Below are 18735 nucleotides of genomic sequence, written 5' to 3' on the forward strand. Positions count from 1 at the left end.
CTTTCTTCCTCCCATACTACCCCCCCTGAATCTTTCCCCTTGAGAAATAGCTATGGAATGCAAAGTTAACTCTCTGCTGCAGACTCAGCATGAATAATTTTAGGAAAAAGTTAAAACATCGTAGATTTTTTGCCTTTGAAAACCTTAATCTACTTTTTCTGTTATTAACTGTTTTGATATATTGGGTCTGTAAATAACCAAATGAATCACATATTGAGTAACTGCAGTAACGGATCCAAGATGTATTCACTGTCCTGATGACACAAAAGATGAGATGCAATGCCTTCACTAGATACTCTCACTGATGTCCAGTCACTTCATCTTTGGTCTTTCACAATGGGTACAAGTTTGAGCAAGATTTACATGTGGCGAATGAATAGTCAAATGCCAATGGTATCATAGTCTGAGATGTACTTTTTCTATGTTCAGTGAATTCTGGTAAAATTGCAACACAGTCAAGACATTTGTTGGATGAAGGGGTTTGAGATGTATGTATAACATGCTTAAATAGAACTTATGAATTCAGTATGTTCTGAAAACTTCCAAATTGCTCCAACAATACTAAAAGCAAGGCATTGATCAATAGTAGTAGCTAGTGGGTCCTGGCTTTTTTCATTATTCTCTACTTGGTCTTAAACAAACCCAACATGACTGTTTACTACAAAAACAGGGATGTCAGCATTAAAGTGTGCTGCAAAAAAACTCCTAATTAGATTTTCTTTCTGCCATCTGGATATCAATGTATTTACAGACTTCATACATTCCCAAACAGCTTTCTTCTTAAAACTCCTAGAATAATGGGATGATCAATGATGACGCCTCATTTACCCCATTATTTCTGCCTCTCTTGAACCAGAAAGATCCAAAGAAAACTCTCTCTCTGATTTATAAAATACAGAGGCTTTAGATAGTAGTTCCAGTTCTAGTATAGGTGATATAGTATAGGGCCTTATGGGTAAGAGAGAATATCATTAAATATGAAACTAGCACAACCATCGAAAAAAAAAAAAAGAAAATTTCTTAGCACTTTTTTTTATTATAAAATCAAGGATATTATCTTGCAGAGATGTGGGCAGATAACCAAGTTTTAAAGGTGGACATGGTCATATGCACAGCTAAGGAGACACAAGACATAGATAGAAGACAGCTCTGATAGACATCTCATGAAGTTCACAATAGACTCTGGGGAGTGGAATTGGCCAATAGCACCTTACCAGAATATCACAGTTTTTATTTGATTTGTAAGTGCACTGCTCTTCACTGACTTATAAGAATTAGATATCTTCTCTTTACCTCTCCATTCTTTCCCCTCTCACTCTATGCAACTCTGAATGCATTTCTTCAAGTTCTTCTTTTTTAATTATGTACATAGTTATGCCTCCCACTATTCCCACTTTAATTTTTAGCTTTCCCTCCCACTTCTCCTATTATTGACCTGTTTCCTTCTCCTGTTCCTCGTTAGCTCACCTTCTCTTTTTGTACTTATTTATGTTTATTGGGACATTCATTTTCCTGTAAAGATTCTACCTATATTTTGGGAATTTTGCTTTGGTCTTTAGACCAATATAGACAATGCTTCTAAGAGTCCTCTATATACTTTGGAATAAGAGTGTTGTTTTGTCTATGTTCAATTATTATTGTAAAGTTTGTTCTTTACTGTTGCCTGCCAAAATCTTTGAAAATAAGTTTTTTTTTTTAATTGACCAGTAGGAATAATTTACAATATATTAAATAGTTTGGATATGTTTTTAGGAAACCCCAATGTTTGCCAATAAGAGAAATAAAAACATCAGTGTTATGGTATAAATTTAGAATACCAAGAGATAATGTTTTTTGTAAAAATGAACTGTAAATGGAACATACCCCTGCTTTAAGTGCATCAGTTTTAATGGGGTTATCATTAATGAAGCGTGTGCTCCATTTCATTAGACATGTGCAATTTGTTTCAAGCCGAATATGAATTCGGACGAATTTTGGGCAATTTGGACATTCGGGTACTTCCGAATGTCCGAATAGCTGAAGTGCCAAATTACAGAGGTCCTGAATTTCCGAAATTAACGAAATTCCGAAGTGCTGAAGTTCCAAAGTGCTGAAGTGCCGAATCACAGTATTGCCTAAGTACTAATATACTTACCCAGTGGTTGAAGAAGAATGTTACACTGTATAACATTTTAAATAAAAAGTATACAAACATAGCCAGGATTCAGCTGTAAGCATTTGCAACACTTACAACAATCAAGTAACATACATTCATATAAAATGTAAGTTACTTGGCCAGTCAGTGTAATGACAGGAATGAATAAGTAGATAACTCCCTAATTCCCACGGTATAAGGGAGCTATATACTAAAAGGCTGAAAGACCTGAATTGGTCTTTCAGACAAATTTACTAATACTAAGTAAAGATTACTTAGTATTAGTAATATATGCCCCTACTCGCTATACCGATACCGCGAGTAGGGGCATGTCTATTAAACAGTGAGCAGCCTGTGACTGCTCACTGTAAAAAACAAAAAACGTCCCCATCCCCCTTCTAACCTGAAGGGGGGACCTATTGCCCCCCCGGCCCCCACCCCTGAAGGGCGGATGGGGGTCCTAAAGTAAAATAAGGGGGGGACCTATTGTCCTCCCCCGACCCCCACCCATGAGCGGCGGGTGGGGGCCCTAAAGTAAAGTAATGAGGGGGACCTAATGTCCTCCCCCTGGCCCCCACCCCTGAGCGGTGGGTGGGGGCCCTAAATACTAATTAGGAGGGGGACCTAATGTCCTCCCCCCTGGCCCCCACACCTGAGCGGTGGGTGGGGGCCCTAAATACTAATGGGGGGGCTAATGTCCCCCCCCCTGGCTCCCACCCCTGAGCGGTGGGTGGGGTCCCTAAATACTAATTGGGGGGGACACCTAATGTCCTCCCCCCTGGCCCCCACCCCTGAGCGGTGGGTGGGGGCCCTAAAATACTAATTGGGGGGGACCTAATGTCCTCCTTCCTGGCCCCCATCCCTGAGCGGTGGGTGGGGGCCCTAAATTAGAATAAGAGGAGAGGACCTAATGTCCTCCCCCTGGCCCCCACCCCTGAGTGGTGGGTGGGGGCCCTAAATTAGAATGAGGGGGGAGAACCTAATGTCCTCCCCCCTGGCCCCCACCCCTGAGCGGTGGGTGGGGGCCCTAAATACTAATTAGGAGGGGGACCTAATGTCCTCCCCCCTGGCCCCCACCCCTGAGCGGTGGGTGGGGGCCCTAAATACTAATGGGGGGGCTAATGTCCCCCCCTTGGCTCCCAACCCTGAGCGGTGGGTGGGGTCCCTAAATACTAATTGGGGGGGACACCTAATGTCCTCCCCCCTGGCCCCCACCCCTGAGCGGTGGGTGGGGGCCCTAAATTAGAATGAGAGGGGTGGACCTAATGTCCTCCTCCCTGACCCCCACCCCTGAGCGGTGGGTGGGGGCCCTAAAATACTAATTAGGGGGGACCTAATGTACTCCCCCGTGGCCTCCACCCCTGAGCGGTGGGTGGGGGCCCTAAATTAGAATGAGGGGGGAGAACCTAATGTCCTCCCCCCTGGCCCCCACCCCTGAGCGGTGGGTGGGGGCCCTAAAATACTAATTAGGGGGGGACCTAATGTCCTCCCCCCTGGCCCCCACCCCTGAGCGGTGGGTGGGGGCCCTAAATACTAATTAGGAGGGGGACCTAATGTCCTCCGCCCTGGCCCCCACCCCTGAGCGGTGGGTGGAGGCCCTAAATTAGAATGAGGGGGGAGGACCTAATGTCCTCCCCCCTGGCCCCCACCCCTGAGCGGTGGGTGGGGGCCCTAAAATACTAATTAGGGGGGGACCTAATGTCCTCCTTCCTGGCCCCCATCCCTGAGCGGTGGGTGGGGGCCCTAAATTAGAATAAGAGGAGAGGACCTAATGTCCTCCCCCTGGCCCCCACCCCTGAGTGGTGGGTGGGGGCCCTAAATTAGAATGAGGGGGGAAACCCTAATGTCCTCCCCCCTGGCCCCCACCCCTGAGCGGTGGGTGGGGGCCCTAAAATACTAATTGGGGGGGGACCTAATGTCCTCCCACCTGGCCCCCACCCCTGAGCGGTGGGTGGGGGCCCTAAATAAAAAAAATTAGCCCCTCCCCCGGGTGACTAGAGGTCCCCAAACCCCTAGTCACCCCCCTCCCCCCAAAAATTAACCCCTACCTACCCCCCTCACCTTAAAAATAATGAGTGGGACCATTTAACTATGTACCTGAAAAAAGACAAAAGAAAACTTACCATTTGATGTTTTCTTTCTTCTAAAATCTTTTTTCAGCGCCAAAAAAGGCCAAATAGAAAGCCATAATAACCAACGCACTTAAGTCCGTGCAGACTGAGCTCTGCAGGACGGGGGAAGGCTTATAAAGCCTTGCCCCGCCCTGCAATTAGGCTCAGAGCACTCTGATTGGTGTGTTTAAGCCATCCAATCAGAGTGCTCTGACAGGTAAATGAAGAGACTGACAGGTAAGTCTCTACATTTACCTGTCACAGCACTCTGATTGGTTGGTTTGAAATCCACCAATCAGAGTGTTCTGTGTCATTTTACACAGCGTGGGAAAGTTCTTTGGAATTTTCCCACGCTGTGTAATTTGACTCATAACTCTCTAAATGGTGGCTGCTCACTGTTTAATAGACATGCCCCTACTCACGGTATAGCGAGTAGGGGCACAATTTACTAATACTAAGTAATTTTTACTTAGTATTAGTAAATTTGTCTGAAAGACCAATTTAGGTCTTTCAGCCTTTTGGTAGATAACTCCCTAATACCGTGGGAATTAGGGAGTTATCTACCAAGCAGCCGCAAGAGACGTTCCGAAATTCCGAAGTGCCGAAGTTGCTGAGGTCCCGAAGTTCCGAAATTACCGAATCTCCGAAGTGTCGAAGTGTCGAAGTGCCGAAGTTCCGAATGCCGAACCGAACCGAAAATTTTTCCCATGCACATGCCTACATTTCATTCATGTACTGACAATAATTTTTAGGGACACTCTAAACTCAAACTATTTTAGCTTAAAACATTAAGGAGTGTGACAATATCCTGGTCAATATATCAATGAAAAGAGGAATCCTTCTATATTTTCTTGGCATGGCAATCATGATGATAAACGTAGAAAGGAGCTTTTTGAAAGTTTTATCTTATTAGTATCCAGGACAAGATGGAACACTTTATACAAAAGTCATATATTTATTTTGAAAACAGTAGTGTGGAAACACTTTTATAATTCTCATAAGGAATTGATAGTGTGCAGCCAATTGAGTAAGGACTCCTGCTCAGAGGTTCATCAGGCAGAACCAATAGACAAAAACTCATCAAGATGTTTTAAGGTGAGCACATTTTAAATACAGATCCAAGTGAATGGGCCAGGGAATGTTCTGACTCTTCATTCCATTACAAAGGGAGTTGTACAAATGAGGCAATTATAATACCAGCAATCAAACATTGAAAGGGAAATAGAAAAGGTGGAATAAGGAGTGTGCAACAGATTGGGTGTTGAGGAACAACCAAAAAATGTTTTTTGTGATGAAACAGAAATAACCTGTTGTTCCCTACTCTTCGAGGACCTGGAATAAAAATTAGGTTTCAAGCATTCTCCATGTCAATTCTGCATTTCTAGAGCTCAGGATCCTATGGGTGCTCTTTTTCACTAGGTATCAGGAAATGATGAGGAGAAGATTGCCTGATACAGCAGAGAGTAACTTTAAACTAGAACCATACTTATCTAAAGGGGATAGATACATCAGCTGATGGGTAAAAAGAAGAGAAAATGGAATATCAAATAGAAGTGGATTATTGGATTTAATTCCACCTGGTTTACATATGTTAAAATGAATTAGAACTATATTTGATAACTAATCAAATGGAAACTGGAATAATTACTTTTTGAGAATTTTGTTTTATATTGATCTACTTGCATTGATTTAGATTTTTAATAAGATAAGTAGTATATTACTATTCCAGTGTACTTGGGAAGAGGGGGTGGTACTGACAGGTGTCTATTTACAAGGGGTGCTGGAGTGCTGGTGCTCATTGAGAAGCCTCTGACTTGGTCCCCACGTATACCAGACCATGCAAGTGCGCAAACGCAGCAAACGCGTGCAGGGATGAAGCTGTCGAGCTGGTCTGAGGTCTGTGAGGGAGGGGGAGGCAAGCACACTCAAGTAGAACGAGTCTGCCACTTCCGTTAGCACAGGCGAGCTAACGGAAGTAGGAAGGAATCCTCCCTGGCTGTTTGATTGACAGCCAGGGGGGAGTTTCCTAGTTAATTTTAAAAAGTGCTGATAGAAATCAGCATTTTTATAAACTGGGGTTAAATGAAGTGCTTTTGGGGTGTGGAGTGGTCCTGTAAGATGCTGGAAAGTATCAGCAACACGCTGTTTATAGCGATAGTGGAGAGGATATAACATAGAAAGTGGGGATAGGTCATAACATCCTTACCTCTCTTTTAGTGTAAGGGTCATTAAGTTTTCCTTTGGTCTCCAGATTCGTGTTACTGGAACCTTGCAAACGCCCCTGCAGGGAAGTATATCATGTCTTGAAACACTGGTCACAACCCTTTAAACACGATGAGTCTTCAGGTTCAGTGAAAGTATTGAATATACATTCTGTGGAACATCTTACACTGTCTGTGATTAGGAAATTATGTACATAACTGTATGAAATATAAGAAATTTAGTGGCACGAAACTCCCTGTGACATCATAGACTGTTGGTTTATGCATTATGTACGGCAGATCTAAAAATTTCAAGTTCTCTCTTACTAAACATGCCTAAAAGTTACGTGTTTCAGGATTACTAGTTGATCCAGCACGTAGAATTGTGTCACACAGATGACTAATAGGTAATGTATTACCGGGCCTTAGAATGGCCGGACTTAACGTACCAAAGAGTAGTCAGGATACTTGCCAAGGTCAGGGGATACAGAAAGAGACACAACGATAAGAGAAAGCCAGAAGTTAGGGATACAGAATACAGGGAAGTCAAAATCAAAGCCAAAGTCAAAAACCAAAAGAAAGTTGAATCAGGAACGTGCTCTCGGACAACCACCAGGGAAACCATGACAGGGCACTGAGCAGGATGAGAACTGGGCCTAAATACCCCTCCTCTGGATCTGATAGGCTGTAATCGGCCTTTGACCCCAAAGGCAATTACCAGGTTGCCATTTGCATAATTGCTGCTTAGCATTAACCCTTCTGTGGATTTGGTTGCTGCTCGGCACAACTTTTCCTGTGTGGACAGTAAATGCCATTAACCACATTTTTACAAGCGGATGAATACGTGACAACATGAGGCTGCAAGCCTGGATGGTCTATGGCACACTCACCAGGGGTGAATTTATATTTGCCAGGTTTACATTTTCACTCCCCCAATGGCTAGTGGACAAGTGGAGATTTTGATCCCTGATAAACAGTATATAGCTATACATGCTAAACAGATTTTTTTAGTTTGTTTTATTTTGACTCATCTAGCAAAAAGAATACAATGCCATAAAACAATGAGTGTCAGCATACAATACAAATAATAGTAAGTACAGACATTCCTCACTTACCAATCGGGATCTACTTCTTCTTACTACTTGGTCGCAAAACGAATCGAATTGGTTGGTAAGTGAAGATGTGCTTGAGAGCATGAACTAGAGAGCAGGTCTATCTTCGGTGGAATTCCCTGAACACAGATCAGCTCACGAGCGCAGGGAATCCCCCAAATCTATGTTCAGGGAAAATTCCTGCGTCTGGAAGATAATTGAGTCAGAAACTATAACTAATTTATCTCTCAGTTACAGTGAAACATACATAGTATTTATACAACACCCCAAAAGTACCCCCAATATTAACAGGAACACAAGAGTATATATATCCCCGTAAAAAGCCCTGATCTGAGCGCTCAACTTGGCCAAATAGCGCTCAGATCCGTTTGGTAGAATAGAATCGCCACCGAGGTAAAGTTCTGATCGTCCGGTCACGAGGTGAAAGCCCAAAATAGTTCCAGGAAAAAGGGTGCAATGACTGGTCTTCATTCAGGGGTTCCTGTGCGAACACAATAAAAGATATTCCCTTGGTTTCAGGGAGCTAATGGTCCCCCCAGTCGGTAGTTCCTATCTCCTGAATGTTTTTCGCATTGCTGGTTGGGAAGTGGGATGGGCAGCGGTACAATCTTTTCCAGGGTTCGTGGGAGTGCATAGCCAAAAAGAGTTCCAGGCACTCAACGACCAAGTCCTGCTGCCTGTGTTTGGGAGACAAAATGGTTGCCATCCTTTTGTCTACCATGTGCATTCGGTTACACAAAATAACGGCCACCCAGGGGAAGCACTCATTCGTTATTTCCCTTGCTGTTTCACACTTATGTTAACTGGTGTTAAGGTTCTAATGAAGTACAGGGGTGGTCCTCGTTCAAGAGCCGAATAAAGTGGGTTCGGGTACAATAACTACCGAATGTATGCAAGGAAAATATAGTCGAAAGGAATGGTACTTTCCGCCACAGGTTCAATTCTAGCCTGGATGTCCCTTTAATTGAAGCATGTGTCAAAAGCAATGCACCAAGTATTGCAATAAAATGCCATGTACTTTAGAAGACACATGCTATTTTTTATGCTGCTCTGGGGATTAAATTGTGTGGGATTTATCTTGGCAGTCTCTGGACCAGAAATGTGAGAATTAAGATCATTGTGTACTAAGATTTAATAAAGGAGACTCTTCCATTATATATGAATTTCCTTTGCTTGATTAGACATTTCACTAGCTTCATCGGAAAAGCTTGGTTATATAGCAAAACAGTAGTTTTGTCAGTATTCATTAAATCTTGAAATGGCCTTCACATGTCTTCGAAGACATCAAGTGGGAGTAGATTGTAATTATAATTTCCACCTCTGCCTTGTGTCACTGCTCTGGTATGTCCTATAATGTGTTAATGTTTGCCGGGACCCAAAGAGGAAATATAATGGTTTTATTTCTTCCACTGCCGTGATTTTCTTACTTAAGCATGTTTAAAAGAGGATCAGTTTATTATCCGTGTCTGCTAAGAAGGGCCATGAAGATTTTGTCAAAGAGTATGACGGTGATGTAAAGACATCCTGAGAGTCTCAAAACCCAGTCTGATATTTTTTGTATAAAGTCGAACTTTTACAATTCAGCATACTTTTCTAGGGTGTTTTTTAAATGAGTCCTGGGATTTAACAGATGTACATCGAATGGCATACGCAAGAACAAAGGTGTGAAGATAGTGCCTATGTCCAAACATCTGATGCTTATCTTTTAGATAACTTTACTATAAAATGAGCTCAAAAATAAAAGTCAAGCTTGTTAATCTTTCAATTAACAAATTATGGCACCACATGAAAAACACAACCGCACATTTCTTGCTTTCACTAATGCAAATTGGTTTATGATGTGCTCAAAGTCAATTTTTTTTTAGTTTCTCCTCTTTCTACACTCAACAGAGCAGGATCGCAGAGTCTGTGTTGACTCATGGAGGCTCTCACATATGCAAGTATTAGTTTTAAATTCAGTGAGCCTCCCCTCAGGTTCCCTTTAAACTTGTGATTTTGGAACAAGTGTATTGATTGGCTGCCTACGTGCAGCACTGCAACCAATCAGGACACTTGTATCAAGATTTAAATACTGAGTCCTCTGGTTGGAGAACAAAGACTGACTTTAGTCCTTGCAGTCTCCCTATTTAGCGGCTGGTGATGTTGTCATTTACCAGTCTCCTTTGCCGCAAAGTATGCAGTCAGTCAGCTACATCCGTACATCTCATCCTGATTCTGATTCCTCACTGTGCAATCACTTGCTTTGCTGGAACTTCAGTGAATTATCTGAGATGTTTGGATGTTCATTGCACACCTGAAAATAACTTCCTACTAGATTCTATACTGGTGTGTTCTGGCACAAAACTGTTGTATATGATAAAAAAACAAAAAAAAACGAAAAACTTGTGATTCTCAATGTTATTTTTATTTTTTTATGTTTTCTCAGCTTATTACTTCTCGAAAGAGTTTGTTAAGTTGTGTGTCCATGGTATTTTAAGCAATTGGTGGCATTAGGAAGGAGGCAAGAAGGGCAAATACCATTGCAATCTGATTACAATTTGTTGGATACTTTTAAAGCTATGATCTTTCTGTTCGTATAAACCAAATAAACATTTCCTAATTAAAGGCAGGAAATTGTTTGGACATGTCAGCAGGGGGTTATTCTTGGCCTCTGGCTAGGGGTGATAGATGTTATGTTTTACAGTCCCCAATTATGCCATTGTACAGAGCTGAATACAATATAAATGTGACTTGGAAAATGTTGTTTAGCAGGATATTTGTTATAGGGCAAGAAAAATTACCTCTTTTGCTGCTGACGGTTTTGATTTCCCTCATCCCAATAAAAATTACTGAAGTATTAATGAAGGTGAAGTTTGTAGTGAAGTGTACCTATGGGTGTTCTTTCGGACAAGCTGTGCATGACATCTAACAATACAGGTGGCATGCAGTGAATTATGTGACATTTCAATTTTGCCTCAGAGCTAGCAGCGATCTGACACAAACTCAGAATGCACTATAATGCCCTGCTCTAAGCTATTAGAGTGTATCATATAACACACACACACAGTCCGGTCCCCTAAGACTAAACACCATGGACTACAACACCTGTAATTTAATAACTGTGTGCATGTAACTGTGTGTACATGATTGTGTGCCTGTAACTATGAGTGTGTGTAATTATGCGCTTGTGACTGAGTGTGCTTAATTATGTGTCTGTGTGAGCTTGTGACTGTCTGCGTCTGCATTCTACTGTATGTGACAGAATGTATGTGTGCGACTGTGTGCGTGTGTCTGTAAGTGACAGTGTATGTGTGTGACAGTGTGAATATGACTGTGTGTATGAGACTGTGTATGTCTAGGTATATATATATACATATACATGTTTGTATATACATGGGTACTTACTGGGTACTTACTAAAAGAGCAGCTTCATTGTTCTAAATTAGTGTTGAAAATACAAAGTTATCTTACCTAATATCTGCGTTATCTTATCTCGGTAAAATATCTTATATTTTCTGCTTTGTTTATTCTGTGCTGAGCAAGAAACCTTATGCTTCCATGCTCTAGGCCAGGCAACCTTTGGCACTCCAGATGCATTAGACTATATCTCCCATAATGCTCTTACAGCCATAATGCTGGCAAAGCTTCATGGGAGATGTAGTCCACAACATCTGGAGTACCGAAGGTTGCCTCTCACTGCACAATCTAGACATAGGTTGCTGAAGAAAGAGTTATGAGAGCAAAAGGATAGGTTAAAGAGATAAACTAGCCACTATAGTGTGCTGTAGAGGTTATGGTACCATAAGCACTATTCCATAGTAAGTTGCCCCAATTATGGGCCCAAATCCCTCTGTCCCTCTCTCTCCTAATGTCCCTCTATTCTAGGAGCTTCATATTTTTAGTGTGTCTCAGTGTATAACAGAGCCCCACAGCAATAATACTCACGCTAATATGTCTATAAACTGCAATAAATATATTTAGAAAGCATTCAGTGTAAATTGTTTTTGTTCTGAATTACATTTTAGTTCCATAAATTGCTATTAGTAAATCACCTAAAATTTCTCAGAACAGAATCCCATCTCTGGCCATACACCCACTCACACTCATGGTTCGGTTAAAGCGCAGTAATCGCATCTACATTGTAAGCCCAGCTTGACAGTAGCTGTCTGTAAAGGATGCTTTGATAATCCAGGATGTAAAATTGTGAGATAGCAGGTTTTTAAATGTAGTTAATTCAAATAGCAGTTAGGACCCTTCTTTACTTGCCCTAACACACCTAATCACCCCATTCTACGAAAGCAATAACTGAAGCTACATAGTTACATAGTTACATAGCTGAAAAGAGACTTGCGTCCATCAAGTTCAGCCTTCCTCACATGTTTTTTGCTGTTGATCCAAAAGAAGGCAAAAAACCCAGTTTGAAGCAAACAGAGCTAATATGTTTTATGTTAAATTAAGTAAAAAAAGGTAAGATAAAATATAAACAATACTGTGTAATAACTAACTAACAGACTATACAAATACCTGGACTGTATGAGATTAATTTGAATGACACTTTGAGTCCAGCTTAATATAATCACATTTTCTGGTAATGAAAAGTCATGTTCCCAAGTTTGTTACATATTAGAAAATAAATAAAGAATAACTCATGCTAACACCATCTTCATAAATTGTGGAATTTTTTATTACCAGTTCATCAAGAGGTACTTGAAGGTGGTACATTAATTAAAAACTGATGCTAAGAATTACCAGTCTGGGAGAGTGGGATGTTTTGCTGCTTAGTCCCGGGAACTAGTAATAGCTAATCAAACTCAAACCTGCTTGCTAAACAGGCCAGTTCCCCATTTCTGTGTGATATTACCTCTTTGGAACTCCATTCAGATAAGTTACTAAAGAGCTAAACTAGAATTATTAATCCAATGACTCAATAAAAAGACAAAATAAAACAACATTTTTAAACTGAAGGGACTTGTACAAAGGGAAATGTGATGGCACTCCTAGGACACTTACTAAAACTCTCAATGGAGTTAATGAGCCAATGGTCAATGGCCACCAGGCAAACCTACCTAATCACCGCAGCGTCTGGAGGAAGGAAGAGAGGAGGCAGAGTTGATGGGCTAAACCTGAATGATCATCTGCCTTATTAAACTAAATTTCTCAAAAAAATTCATTATTTATCTGTTTAACTACACACTCTAATAGTTCAATCTCTCTTCAGCTCAAAGTTTCTACCCTCAAAGATTGTTTTTGGCTTTGGACTCTTCCACTCATCACTGCCAGTTATGGTTCACACATGGTTGCTTTCATCTTAAAACTACAGTTCTCATTCCAACCCTACCTACCTAACTAACTACCCTACCTAACACAGAATGCCCCTTATGTATTTCTTTACACACACTCTGCCAGCATTGCATGGGCACGTGGTACCCACCTGTATCTTCTATAGTGCAGTCATAATACTTAGCTTCAAAGTAAAAACAATAAACATTTAACAATACAGAATGCACACCATAACAAATGTCATAACAGTTTCCTTTTATAAATAAATACAACTAGGCTCTTAGTTGTGGACATGACTACTGCCTGACCTTTCAATATTCTCTTGACATTCATGGTCAGCATAACCACTTCATAGAGGATTGCAGCGTCCTGTGAAGCATTTCAGTAACGCATACAGATACATCTTCCCTTATCTCATCTATGGTTCTTTGTGGGAAAATGAAAATGTTTGTAGAATAATGGAGACTTGTCCAGACAAAGGGTATGCAGAAAAAAAAAGTATTAAAAATATATATTTCTCATTGCATTTAAAGGGGCATTCTAGGATGCATAACCACTACAGTGCACTACCACTATCATAATCCAAGAATCGACACACTGAGGCAAGTGTTTAACCATTCGTAAATAGGGTCTACTGGCACCATAACTACTACAGTGTGATCTAGTGAGCATGGTGCCTAGAGAGTCCCTTTAAGTAAATAGTGATTATTGGAAGAATCTGACTTACCAGAAATTACACCAAATGCAATATTACATTCAGACTTGAGAAATGACATAAAGGAATTTAAAAATCCCCAGTATAGCTTAGTGCGTGAATTTATCTGTAATAGTGAATGAGTTATGGCAAACTTTTTATATGCAGTTTTAATTAAATTCAGCGTTAACTCACTTAACTTGGAAATGCTGGTTATTGGCCAGGGGATTTCAGATTTTAGGCTTTTACAATTTACATTTCCCAGCTCAGTTATATTTCAAGCTTAACTGTTTTGACCTAAAATATTAAATATACTTTTTCTTTTTTATTTAATTTTAAAGATTTTATTTTTAAGCTAAATCTGTCAATCCTTGTCACAAATGAGTAAGTGTGAGATATGGACATATTTAAATTTTACATAAGGCATGGGGAATATCACAGCAGGAAGTGTGGTGATGACCCCTTTTAATGTGAGAGCGACTTTCTATACCTTGTGTTAATCATTATTCCGTTTTTGTTTTTTAGCAAAATGAATAAACTGTTTTTAATTGGCTCCTATCTCCCATGGGCACTGACTATTCGTCATAGAACCAGAGTCACCCAGGGTGAATATGAATGTTGATACCCCATAGATTTGTAAATATGTTTGCCACTTTGTATCCCCTTGTCCCTCCGTGTGCATCTCCTGTTCCTTTTTTGCGTGTTTTTCCTAATCCTACTTTCCACCTTATGTGTATTTTAATCCTTTTCAATCTCCAGTGCCTCTTCCCACCACATGCATGCGCAGTGACGTGCATCTCATACATAAACATGCAAGTACATCTTTAGGTAAATTATATAAATATAGGTAGATGTGGATCCCTTGGACCAGCTATATGGCAGGATACCGGACACGGGACACACTGAGGAGACACTTACACACGGATACACACATTGATTCTGCGGTACCTCTGGAGTATACAGGAGGAAAGAAATAGAAACCCACGCAGACACACCTTCATTGTTTGGGGCCATCTCCTTAGGTAAACTCCCAATAAAGTAATTTGACTCTAGCAAGGGCCACATCCTATTTTAGATTATATCGCAAACTACTAAATAAATACATATTGATTAAACTGTGCCCTACTATGGAACAAACGACATTCACTGGATTATACAAAACTTCATCACTCTCAATTAAGTTGTCTCATGAAAATCCTTAATATTGATATCCGGTGGGACATCCCAATATGAGACAATATAATACCCACGGTCTCTGTTTGAAGGCGACTGATACACCATTTTTTTTTTTACCAAATAATGATTTTGTAGGTTTAATGCAACCAAAACAAATCATGGTTAATTTACTTATAACAAACAAGTCTTTGATCACCTCTCTACCTGTAAGGCGACCTAGGCAGTCGCCTAGGGTGCACCTTAGCAGGGGGCGCCGGATCCCTGCACTAGGAATCACTGGTGCGGCTCCTCATGCTGCGCCGCCTGAGCACTTTAGCAAGCCTCAGGCGGCACAGCACTGCTGTAAAGAGGGCGGCCGGATTTGAGTGACCAGAAGGAGGGAAGCGAAGAGCGGGAGCGCTCCCTCCTGCCGGTCTCTCAATGTAGCGTATGGACATTGTAGCGTATGGAACGCGGAACAGGAACCTCTGTTTCCTGTACCCGGCCGCCGGCGGACTGACAGGAAGTGAGCACTCAGTGAGCGCTTCCCTTCAGTCCGCCGGCGGCTGGGTACAGGAAACAGAAGTTCCTGTCCCGCATTCTGCGCTGCCCGGCCACGCTACATAGGCAGGAAGGAAGAGAAGGGTAAGGACAAGGGGGGGGGAGGGGGGAGGGAGTAAGGACCATAAGGGGAGGGGGGTAAGGACCACTAGGGGAGGGAAAGGGGGGAGAGTAAGGACCATTAGGGGAATGGGGGGGAGTAAGGACCACTAGGAGAGGGGAGGGGAGGGGGGAGTAAGGACCACTAGGAGAGGGGAGGGGAAGGGGGAAAGGATCATTGGGGAGGGGGGGGGGCAAGTAAGGACCACTAAGGGGTTTAGGAGAGGGAGGACCACTAAGGGGGTGAAGGACCACCAAAGGGGGGTAAGGAGGGAGGACCACTAAGGAGAGGGGAGGAGGGTAAGGATCACTAGGGGGGGGGGAGATTACCACTAAGGGGGTGGGGGGAGGAGGGGAAGGTCTACTAAGGGGTTTGGGAGAGGGAGGACCACTATGGGGAGGGATGGAGGACCACTAAGGGGGAGAGGGGGGAGTGAGAAGACCACCAAGGGGGGACTGCAGAGGGACAGGGGGCCAAGGGAGAGCACTAAGGGACAGAAGGGGAGAACACGGAGGGACAGGAGGGAAGGGGAAATCAATAATTGACAGGAGGGGAGAGCACTATGAAATTTTTTTAGAAAAAAAAGAGCTGATCCCCTCTCAGTCCCTATCCTACCCCACAAACCCTCTCTTTTACACTACACACATACATAATGCATCCCCACACACACACACACAGAAACATACAATGCATGGGGGCCCAGACCTTGAGCTGTGTAAGGGGCCCTAAAAAATGGAGCTGCTTCCTGTTTGTTAATGGTTGTGAGCACTGTTAAAAACAGTCTCCAGAGAGCCTCTTCTACACCAGACCTGTGGAGCCAGACTGAGCCCATCATCAGCCTCTTGTCCTCATCTGGTGGTAAGTAGGCAATCCAATATATTATTAGTGGCACTAATTTCTAATTTACCTCACATTAAATGGATACTATAGTCACCAGAAGCATAATGTAGTGGTTCTGGTGTCTATAGCCTGTGCCTGTAGGCTTTTTAATGTACACACACTGTCTTTTCAGATAAAAGACACTTTGTGAAGACTGGCGTTGGCCCATATGGCAGAGCATATGGGTGGGGCATTGTGATGTCACATGGTGGGCAGGACATATGAGGGGGACAACATTTTTTTTGCCTAGGGAGGCAAAAATCCTTGTACCAGCCCTGTCTCTCTCTCTCTCTCTAAATTATTGCTGTTATTACTGTTATTACTATATTGCTGTTATTACTGTTATTGCTGGCACCTAATGTAAATCAGGCCCTGAAAGCACCTGGACAATTAACATATTACAGTTGTTTATAGAAAAATTATTTTAAAAAAATGTTAACATGTTAGTTCTGTGGTTAAAACTTATAAGATTTAGCTCTACTTTAGACTCCGGTTTCCAACAAAAAAGAATAGTGAGGGCATTTAGGTATTCCCCATGTGCAGCAGAAGTAAATTCACGCACTCAAAGAAGTCAATGAAAGTATTGAAATTAAATCTTCTGCGGACCTACACATGTTGTTATAGTTGCACAGTACACGTGTGTGTAGAATGACACTCACATACATGCTCAGTGACATTTGACGGGGATCGCACTGGTCGGCTGAGATTTGTTTATCTAATTCCATGCTGTGAATGAGTGACAGCAACAAGGAAGAGAACATTCTATTTTATATTTTAATTCTCTTTGCATATATATATAAAGTGGCACTGCCACCCCCACATTTAAAAAGAAATAAGCATTTCATTAAGATAGAATATTTATGAAATACCCATTATGACCGTGTTGGAATTTCACTGAAATTCCAACCCAGTCAAGAGATATACAGAGACAAAGTCACCCTGACTTTTTTTGACACAAGGCAGAGTCTAAGGGGTTTGGATGTGTGTATGTAGGATCCTGTTGTCTTGCGGGATCACTCATAGACCTCAATATTGTACTCTTGCGTGTGTGAGAGTATAACAGTGACCGCATCGCCACAAAGAGGGCCTTGCCAGATAAAGATGGGGACAGGTTTAAGGAAGTAAACTCACCTTTACATGCCAGCCCAGCTATCAGACCACCAGAAGAAGGCCCTCTCATGTTTTTAATTACAGTGAGCAGTTACTGGCTGCTCACTGTTTAGTAGACATTAATCCACCTGTGGAATTGCGAGTGGAGACATAAGTGAGGTATTATACCTCCCTTATACAAATACAGGATCATATTGACCCACACCTCCCCTATTCTTTTTTTTTTATTTATTTTTTTACATTTTAATGTGCTGACTAGCTAACACGATAAAAAAAACTAACCGTCTCATCCTTTACCCATCTAGCTTGTTACGTGATATGTCCATATGGGGTTTTGGAGCTGTGGAATACGGACAACTCACTGAATGCACTGAAAGTATACTATTTCTCACTCCATCCAGTGATTGGCTGATGGTTGTGAGGAACCACTGAAGAATATCAGGCTACGAGGAGAGTAGTGCTGAGGTCACTCTTGGAGGACTCTGGTGGCATGGTGAATGGATGGACACAGAAGCAGGTTCAAGTCTGGATCCAATTTTGGGGACCAGGCACTCTGACATTCTTACAAACATTAAATAAGAAACCAACTATTATACATATTAACAGGAAACAATGTTTTAAATGAAAAACTGCAATGTTTACATTGCTGGCTAAGACAGCTTCTAGCACTAGAGGCGCTTCCAGCCACCAGAGGGGCTTTCGGTAGTTTACCAGACTCAGTGTCGCCTAACTGACACTGGACATCCTCGCGCTTTGCATGTGGACATTCAGCATTAGCGAAATCCCCATAGGAAAGCATTCAGTCAATGCTTTCCTACAGGGAGGGCTTCTAGGGCATTTTGCTGGGGAGTAAATGGCAGAGTATTCTGATAGACAGCATTGCATGTAATACTTCACATACATCTGGGAAGCACAACTATTGCTTTATATATCAAGAACTAACAAAAATATATGACCACATAACCTAGTGTCATCGCTTCTTCCAATGCCTGTAGGTTCTGTGAATACTCACAGGCAAAAAAACACTCTTTATTCTTAGAAAAACTGGGAACAAGGTTTACATTCTGTAACTGGCACAGAGCAAGAACAAAGACTTCTCAGGCGCAGCCAGATGCGATAAAAAGATACTTTAATAATCCAGTGCCAACGAGTTTCACGTTTCTAATACAATAGATTATCTCCCCTTTCCCAGGAACTGGAAGTCCGTGGCAGGTAATATTCCAGACCTCTTACCCCCAGAGTATGCAGGTCACAATACAATCTGTATGTCAGACATGTGAAAAGTTTGTGCATGGATTATCAATTTTTTTATACTTTGTGAAAAGACTTTACACTGCTGCTTTGATATTGTAAATTGCAGTATTACAAGAGCTTTGTAAAAATGTTATGTTTTAGAAACTACAGTACAAAGATCCTGAC

This window comes from Pelobates fuscus, chromosome 1 (assembly GCF_036172605.1).
Source record: "Pelobates fuscus isolate aPelFus1 chromosome 1, aPelFus1.pri, whole genome shotgun sequence".
Classification (NCBI taxonomy): domain Eukaryota; kingdom Metazoa; phylum Chordata; class Amphibia; order Anura; family Pelobatidae; genus Pelobates; species Pelobates fuscus.